The following is a 10,014-nucleotide window of genomic DNA, read 5'->3' as shown; positions in this document are numbered from 1 at the left end:
TCAAAGGTCACGTGATATTTTGAAACTGAGAATCCCATCAGATCTGCTACCAGAACTCTCTTAAAGCTTTTATTTTCAAAGATCTAACTACACTGATGCCCAGTCTTCATTCCCTGTGGCCAGCTTTTCAGTTACTTCCTAAAGTGCTGAATTATAAACCAGTCATAATGGATAAATTAATGAAATAAGGATGTGGATAAATAGATTATGCACAGATGTGAAGTATTTTTCAAGGCTGCTGATGTTGCTCACCTATGCAGGACAAAGCAAAGCGTTCAGATACCTCATATTTCTTTTACATATATCATGACCTCTTTAATGTAGAGAAATCTTTCTGAGCCCTCATCATTGCTGTCCGTGTTAAAGTTTTTAGAGTCAGATGGAGAAAGAACCCAGAGGTCTTCTGTCACCATGAAATTCCCCTGTAAAAAGTGCCCATGAGCCCTGAAGAATTTATTTTATCTATTCATATTCACCTGTTGTCCTTTACGTATATTTCAGGAACCAGTTGCCCAGAGTCCTTCTTCTGTCTTGGTTTAGTTATAGCCTCCAAGCATACTTTTCAAAAGGTTCTGTTAATAATAAAACACAGAAATCTTCCTTCTTCAAGCAAAGATTTTGAAAATCAATTTAAAAATTCTATATCTAGTTCTGGAAAGTTTTAATATTGTTTCCAATCCTTTCTGCTCTAAACAGTTCCTGGGTTTGAGAAAACTGATTCTAGAGTGAAGGTGAGAAGGTGTGTATGTGGCAATTAAAAACTGACTCAGTAATTTACATGCTGGAAAGCATTTCAGTATTAGCTCTACCGTTTTGATACTCAGAGTTGAGTTTCCGCCAGATTTCCTGAGTAGGAAAACCTAGTTCATTACTGAAAGCAAGTAAGACCTCAGGATCTGAACTTTCCTGGGAATCAATGGGTTCCCTGACACCCCCTTTTTTACCAAAGTAGTGCTCTGAGAAGTGCCTTCAATTTAGTATCTTGCCTCTGTAAGGTTTTATTCTTTTTATAGCACAAGATAGTGGTTTGGAAAGGCTACATTTTAACAGTTTGTTATTGCTGTCCAGTTCAGCTCTTTTCAGCTAAGAAGGCATTTAAATTCTTCTGTATGTTTATCAACAGCAATACACCTCCTAAGGTTGCTTCACGATTTTTGTTGTAGCATCATCCACAACAATATGAGAGCAAGGGGGATTATGTTAAATCATTTCAACAGGGACTTTCTTTCCATTTAAATTCTACTTTTTGGTTTAAAATTTGAGGAAAATGTGTGAAATGTACTTGTGATTAGGGATATTAGCAGATTTGAATCTTTATATTACAGAAATAATAGCTCTTCTAGTAATATTCACAATTTTCTAAGACCTTGTTTATGTCAGTGTAGTAAATTAGGCAAGGAACCTGTGAATAAGTATGTAGTCTAACTAAAGACTGCATCATTCTCACAAGGTCACACATTGACAGTGCATCAACAGTTCTAAGTTTTGTGTGATCAGATTTGTGAATTTGTGAGACTGTGGTCAGAAAGTCTGTGCTGGGTCTTAGCTTATGACCAGAGACTTTCCCAGGCTAAGTACAGAGATTGACCTTTTGGTTTTGTAGTTTGCAGGAGAACACTGGCCAAAAATCTATCTTACAAGTGTAAAATATAGTTCTATTTTGAAATACTTCATTTTTTCAGTACAGTCCAGTACAATTTACATATCTTGATTTTATTTCTGAATAATTGCCAATGAAGTAGAGGATGTGGTCAAATCCAATGTAAATACCAATATCATCTAAAAATAACATTTACGAGAAGTGCAGAGAGGATGGAAAGAAGTAAGCTGTCATTTTCAAGTGCTAATGCAGAGTTGAGCTAATCCTTTTATGCTGTGGTGATACAACAGTAAATAATGTGTGTGACAGCATCTAGCAGTTAGTTGATAGTACCTTTAACTAACTTAACCATAATTCTTGCTTCATTACATGTATTGCCATCCCATGGTTGAAGTTCCACTGTGCACATGGTATGTGCACATCATCCCTATATTTAATGTGTGATTAAACAAAATGTGGAGAACTGGGGCAGGCCGTGTTGTAAAGGTGAATAGATGTCACTTTGTCTGTGTAACTGGTAGATTAAATTGAGAAATTGGCTGAAAACCTGTTCAGATTTCTTTGCAGCAGATGCTGATGAACAAAGAAATGGTGATAAAGGCCACAATTAGCCTGCTAAGCTGTGGCCTTCCTTGATTGCCGGCCAGGAGGCTACACAGCAAAACACAGCATTCAGGTACTTTGGAAGCAGAATGTTTGAGAACATAAGCAACAGGTTGTCTCAAATCTTAGAGCCGTGCTTTGCATTTTTCTGTAAAAATTTTATGACAAATCCTTAACAATTTGAGAGAAAGTAGCTTTCAATCAGGTCACCATCTCACTAGGACATAAGAATATAAAGACTGGTGAAAACAGCAATTCATCAAACCCAAGTCTGGGGTTGAGACACAGAATGATAGGGCTTTGGAGGGGACTTCTGAAGATCATTTAGTCCAACACCTTTGCTAAAGCACATTCATTTACAGCAGGTTGCATAGGATCATATCCAGGCGAGTTATGAATCTTGGCAAAGAATATTCTAGAATGTCTCTGTGCAGCCAGTTCCAGTGCTCTGTTGCCCTTCCAGTATACTTTTCCTGATGTTCAGAATAAACTTCCTGTGTTTCCACTCATGAACATTGTCCTGTCCCTGGGTACTACTGAATAGAGTTTCATCTCCACAGATTCTTGGTTATATGAAAAACAGAGGGGAATTTGAAACTTCACAGTTAAAGAAAATAACAACCATTTAAGAAAAATCTTTATGGAATTCTATGGCTCCTGCATTGTATGCCATTATGTTATTTCTCTCTTATTACATTACAAAGCCCTTCAGCTTTAGTCATGCTCACAGAAATTTGTGCCTAATCCACAGAGATATTATGAGAGTTATATTGGCATGTTTTTGTCTGCACAGGTCAGAGTGGCGTACTGGCAAGATACTGAGTGGAGAGTGGCAGCCTTGCTATCACAGGCAGTAGAGATCTAGGCTGGGCTAGGCAGTAAGTTCAAAATAAGAAGTTTGAAAATAGAACTGGTGGGCAGTTCTATTTTTGGGGGGCAAAAAGATGCAGAAATAGAATTTACATATACTTTGCCAGCATTTTTAGAAGTGCCTTGAAGTTCCAAAAAGCAAAGCTACAGTTAACATATTCTGTTTGAATAGCATGTCTTCACATGTGTGGAACCATGCATGATCATACACACTACTGAAGTTAGTATTTTAAGAGCAAGTGAAATGCACAGAGCTAAAGATTGTAGTGTGATCTTTTATATATATGAATATGCAAAGATTGGGAAATATTAAGATTGCTGGGATCTTAGCTATGTCACGTATCTGACTCTTGAAAGATTGGTAGCACAACATTAATATTTGTTTTGTGTTGAGTTTTTCACATGGATTGTTGGTAGTCTCTATGCAGTCCTCCAAGGAAAGAAACCAGAATGAAGTCATAGTTTAAAGAAATTGTAATGACCTCAGTGCAAGGTATTTGGAGAAGAAGGAAGTATTACATCATCTGCTGGTGATAATGCAGCATAATGCAGCATGAATGAACAAAATTATTGTTACTTACAGTATTAGAGTATCTTAAGAAACATCTCTGGTAATCCTGATATTTTTAAAATTTATTTGAATATGTTCCCTTATTCAATAAAGGAATAATTAATTGGGCAAGGGCAGGATAGACTTAAATATTCAAAACTTTGAAATTTTTATTCCGCTTTGTATAAGAAAAAGACATCATCTCTCTGCTCTGTGGAGAGCAATATCAGTTTAACAGTGTGTAGTCATGATACTGCAAACATGGTGATCAGTCTTTCTTGGAATATTGAAGTTTTGGTTGCTTTTGGTGATTTTTTAAGCTTCCCCAAACTGAAGTGTGTGAATGTGAGATTCTCACCTCTCACTTGGAAAAAAAAGATATTTCAAGTTGTTCTGATTATGGAGAAAACATCAAATATGGGAATTTCAGTGACAAAGGTGAGGAAAAAAGAAAGAAGATAATGGTAGTTTTACATCAACACTCCTGGAGATATGAAATGTAATTTTGGAACACTTGGGGCAAAATTACTGAGATCTGGTTTTTTGCATCTACCTACATTAGAAATTGAACAGGATATTTCTGCTAACACTGACTTGTGTGTGAAGCTTTACAGACCTACAAGTAAAATATGTGGGCAGATCTCTGGTGCATAGCGATGCACAGAATTAAAAGATCAGATAATGTTGAAGGGATTTTCCATTAAATAGAATTTCAGGTAAAATGCCTGGAATGCTTGGTGGACGTCTAGAACTTGTGTTGAAGAGTCTTTCTGAAAACTTTATGGCTATTCCAACTTGGTTAGCTGACTGAAGCTGGAATGACTGACTATTAATCTTGGATCAATGTTTTTATCTTCTGGAGGCACAGCTCCAGGCAGACAGTTACTTCTTGCTGTTAAAAATATAGGTCATGCAAGACAATTCCTTCTCATCAACACTTCCTCTTCTTTCTCTGTGAATTCTATACGCTTGTGAGGGATAAAGCCAGACAACTTTAATAGATTTTGAGCACATTTAGGTAGAATCCTTCAGAAGCTTGTCAAACAGACTTACAGTTATGCTCTGATAGACAAAGACTTTTATCTCTGCCATGAGATAACAGAGGTGTAAAGATAGCATAGCCATGAGGTAACAGAGGTGTAAAGCATGCTTGAGTATGCTCAGATGTTACTGTATATGGCGAATTCTCTTCCATAGTATAAGCACTGTCGAGTTCAGTGGCATGCCTCAGCCAGGGAATTCATTTCTGAGCTGATGTTTTACTTTTGTTTCTGCCTGGCTTGCAGGAAAGAAAATATAATCTTTACTTCTGAATGTTTTTTTCAGATGTTCCTCACCAGAAAGTGCCGTGTGTTTTCATTTTGGGTGGTCGTGATTATAATTGCTTGGGAATTTTTGAACAGTGCTTTTGGTTTTTTATTTTTCTTGTTAGAAGATATACATTCATCAAAACTGAAACAAGTGAAATTCAGTGTTTATAAATTTTCAATCAAATTCTAAGCATGTTTCAAAATTTTTAGAACAAACGTGATTGTTCTATTTTATAATACCGTTTTGTTTTGAACTCTCAGTTGCATATGAAAAATTAACAAAATTTAATTATTTTGAAGTTATACTAGTGAAAGATGATAAACTCAAACTTATTTTTAACAGTGATTCAACTCTGTTACATAGGCAAACAAATTATGAAATTCAATTAGAGTTATAAAATAATTATCCATATTCTCCAGTAATTTCCAGTCCACAGTGTCCAGGCTTCTGTTTATGGGGATCAGATATTTTTAGGAATTTGTTTGTCAATTCAGAGAGCACTCTATTATTGAAACATAAGTAGATATTTATAACTAAATTTAAGCAATCTATGTTTGTTTCACTTACTAAACTAGGTTTATGAGGCAAAATATCATGAGGCAAAATAGTTCCTTAATGAATTGTGCAATTTGTTCTGAATCTTTCAATTTGCACACCTGTTTTGAAACACAGATGTCAAAACTGAGTTAAGCGGTGTCATTGGTGCCTTGAATGTATGATATTGTAACAAATATGTCTAAACTGTTAAGGCATCCTCTGGCAGGAGAAGGTGGATTTAGTATGTCTAGTCCATTTAAAATGGAAAGTGGCATGCAAATATGCAAATATCTTTGCTAACAATTCTCAAGTGACACTGATGGTGAGAAAGTCACATATATAGGATCTCTCAACTAGAGAACAAAATCCCTTCAACTGCTTATGGACATAAAGAACAATTTATCTAGTATGTTGTTGAAGATTGCAAAGCAAGATGTTTTCCATTACCATCTGTATGGCTGATTACCTTGTCAAGCGAGCAGTTTGCCTTATATCTCTCTTTGAGTGACCACATTCACACCTTCCTCGGGAGGGGACCTCTGCTGATAACAGACTATTGAATATCAGGGCATGACTGATAAGAACTATAACATCCCATTGTGAGATGCTCCGCCCAGAGGGAGGAGCCAAGCACTGCTACCCCGATACACTCTGAGATTCTGACACTGCAACACAGCTTTTTCCCCACGAGATTCCCCAGAGGAACAGCAGCTGCCTTCTCCTCCTGGATCTTCAGAGGAAGACTACATCCTTCTCTACAGAACCCCCTTGCTCCAACAGAACCACACCTGATACTTCAGAGGACTGCAGCCACATTTTCAATCGGACTACCACCAACACCCTGGCCGACAGGGTGTCAGGTTGGGTTCTGACTCTGTCAGTGTTGTTCTAGTGGACTGCATTGTTTATTTTATTTTTATTTCTCCTCATTAAAGAACTGTTATTTCCTGCTCCCATATCTTTGCCTTAGAGCCCCTTAATCTAAATTTATAGCAATTCGGAGGGCTGGGGAGGGTTTACATTCTCCATTTCAGGGGAGGCTCCTGCCTTCCTTAGCAGACTCCTGTCTTTCCAAACCAAGACATATGTAAAATATGCATGAGTCAGGTAGCATTTAAAAATGGCAGCTTTTGTACTTGCAGACGTTCACTGCTGTGTGACGCAGTTTAAAGATCAATAGAAGTTTAAGCTAATACTGAGATAGGATATTTCTTTAGATTGAATGATGCTGACTGTATACCTTAAATGGTGTTATTGATCAATGCAAAATAAAGTTAAAAGACCTGTTGAGAAAAACAGCTCAATTGTGAAGATGCTTCATCTAATCTTTGTTTTCCTGGTATTCCTCCCTGGACAAGACCATAATTCAGTTCTTATGCCAGGATGAAAACTGGGCTTGTGGAAATTTTATGTCAAGTGTGAGCAAAGGTAAAATGAAAAAGAAAATTATTTGTTTTATTTAAATTGCCATGCTAGTGGGGTAGGAACATTAATTAATTTTACAGACCATGTGCTGTCATTTGGATTTAACATAAATTCATTGCAATATGAAAATTCTTCTATAGTCAGGAGTGTCTTTTCAGTTAAAGGTGAGTAAAGTAGGTTCTTATCTTCTGTCCTGAAATGCTAGACTCTTAATTCAGCTGCCAGGATCTTTCTTGTCTGCATGAAATAAAAATGTATGTTAGTAGATTAAGAGATACTTTAAAAAAGGAGAACATGTAGCAAAGGGACAAGTATAATAAGAAAAGCTTGTATCTGCTGGTCTGAGCTTTCATCTGGTTATGGAGTAGTGGCTAACTGCAGCTTTTGACCTGTTCTCTGTGTGGTGGCCAAGCTCAGCTTTACTTTCTTCACACATCAATACGTATGCAGTACTTCTCAGTGCACAGAACACTTTGACCTATAAAATGAGAAAGGAGAAATGTTCACAAAGTGCCTTGTGCTCTAAGAATTTGTGATTTTTTTTAGCATGTAACAGTAGTTAATCTACAATTTTGTTTGTGTGAACCGTGAAATATCTGATATTATGAGTCTAGTGCATACCAGAGTGAGTTTGTTTTATAATTGCCTCAGTGGTGGTGGGAAAAATAATCGCAGTCCATTCAGGTTGAATTTGGCTGAGCTGAAGCATGACAGACAGGTGTGTACAGTTTGGCACTGTTGTTTTTTCACCAAAGTTGAGTACAAAAATAAAAGGGAACCCAAACCAGGAGCTGACTGTCAACCCTCCTTTCCCTCATAGCCTAAATATGGGATGTCTTTGGCATCATTGAAAACTGTCAGGGAGTGTTTCTGCACAAAGGAAGAATTTGTGCTGTGAGCAAGATATTTTTACTTCAGTTAGGGAACAGCCAAGGGAAATATACAGAAGCTGTCAATAGAAATTAAGGGCATAACAGTATGCATGCAGATTGGCTGAATGGTCATTTTATCTTTGGCTCAACTTGCTTGGTGTTTTTACAGAAGTTAATATGTATGATTAAATTTTTAGACCTTATTAATAACTTGCTTCAAGCAAATAGATACTTCAGTAGATATAAGCCTTAGTAGTCTAATACATAAGTCTACATGAATACATGAATAATACCCTAAATATTGTTTGTATTTCCTCCGTAGTTTAGCTGAAAATCTTGAAGGAATAACACCTAAACCACTAAGCTTGCTGGCCCAAATTTCATTGCCTAAGAGCAGAATCCTTGTTAGTGCATAATTATGGCATGTATTTACTATTTCAAGTGAACAGTAATGTAGAGATCACAGCTGTTGAATGCTATAGGAAATGAGACTTGGATTTAACTCTTTCACAATGCATACAATCAGTGACACCCTTGGGAGGGCTTCCTGGGCAGGACACCAGGCAGGCACCCTGCACTGAAGTGTGCACATGTGTGCATATGGAGGTACGGTGTATGAAAAGGAGAACTGCTGGTTGAAAATATATTTCTTACTTCAGCTGATAGAGGTGGCGTTACAGTGCATGGCATAAATATTTCACTTTATCTGAAAGACAACAGTCAGATTTCCACACACGCACTTGGAAAATTGTCCTTGGAGTAGTAAATTTGTTTTATTTTGTTAAAGAAAAAACCCTTATTCTTACATGACTTGACATTGACACAGTCATATCTTCAGCAAATGGGATGATTTGTCATAAATTGATAAGGTGTCATTGGCTAGCCAATTCCAGATAGTGTATCCTGTACAAAAGAAGGAACTGAAGATTTGATTCCTATTTTATGCAAAAGCAAATTGAAAACTTTTACCTGATAAGGTATGGGTTTGAAACTAACTCAAACATCCAAAGAAATTGTAAATATGTTCTGGAAAGCTTTGCTCTAAAATGCTTTTCTTTTTCTTTGAAGTTTCAATAGGCTGCTTTTGACCAATCCTGTCTGGCTATGTTAGGAAGAATTACAGCTTTGCGCACAAATATTTTCATGTTTTTACCAGTTCTGTTTCATGAAAAAAATTGAAGCTTTGTACTAAAACCAGTCTTCTACTCTTGAATTCTTTCCTGTTGTGGAGGAGGGTGAGTCAGGAAGAAAGAAACAAATAATAAAGACAGTTAGGGAAATAATTGGAATAGAATACAATGATATTAACTGTGTCCATGCCTTACTGCTTTCATTTTCATGGCAGCTTGCTTTAAAGAATTAGATGGTCGCTAAGACTATTTAGAGGAAATGAGAAATATCAGAATTATGGCAGGTACAGGGGGATCTCTCAAAGGAAGAAGCTGGAGGAGCTTTCCTTAATTGTAATTCTAACCTCTTCAGGCAAAGGAGAGTCAGAATTGTTTTCCCATATCCTACCAACCAGTTGAAGTATATGATTTCTGTCACTGTTTATGTCTATAGCACTCCATTATGGAAAATGCATTATTTGTGTGACCAGATATGTGACTGATAGAGAAAGCAATCTGTAGAATCATAGAATGGTTTGGGTTGGAAGAGAACTTAAACATCACCTAGCTCTGACACCCTTGCAGTGGGCAGCGAACCTTCTGCTAGACCAGGTAACCCTGTCCAGCCTGACCTTGAAAAGCGGTTGATTAATAGAGTGTAGTGCTTATAATGCCAAAGTTGCAGGTTCATTCCCTGTAAGGACCATTCTCTTAAAAGCTGGACTCAATGGTGAGTCCCTTCCAACTCAGAATATTCTGTGATCCTAGCAGATTCCTGCCCAGCATCCAGGGATGGTGAGTCCACAAACTCTGGAAAACTTATTCCAGTGCCTCACCACTGTCGCAGTAAAAAGGTGCTTCCTAATATTTAATCTAAACCTATTCTTCTCCAGCTTGAAGCCATTCACCTGTGTTCTATCACTTTATGCCTTGTGAAATGCTCCCTCTTGATCTGTCTCATAAGCCTCCTTTTGGTACTACATTTAAGATCATCAATCGAAGATTTGTCCCTCTTTCTTCTCTAGTTATTCTTAAATCCTGCCAAAATGCCACTGAGATCTACATTTGTGCATTTTCAAGCTGGGCTATATGTGTAAATTAATATATTTTTTCCTAAAGTTTATCAAAAACAACTAT

Source organism: Geospiza fortis, unplaced genomic scaffold (assembly GCF_000277835.1).
Source record: "Geospiza fortis unplaced genomic scaffold, GeoFor_1.0 scaffold12, whole genome shotgun sequence".
Lineage (NCBI taxonomy): Eukaryota > Metazoa > Chordata > Aves > Passeriformes > Thraupidae > Geospiza > Geospiza fortis.
This window is presented reverse-complemented; position numbering follows the sequence as displayed.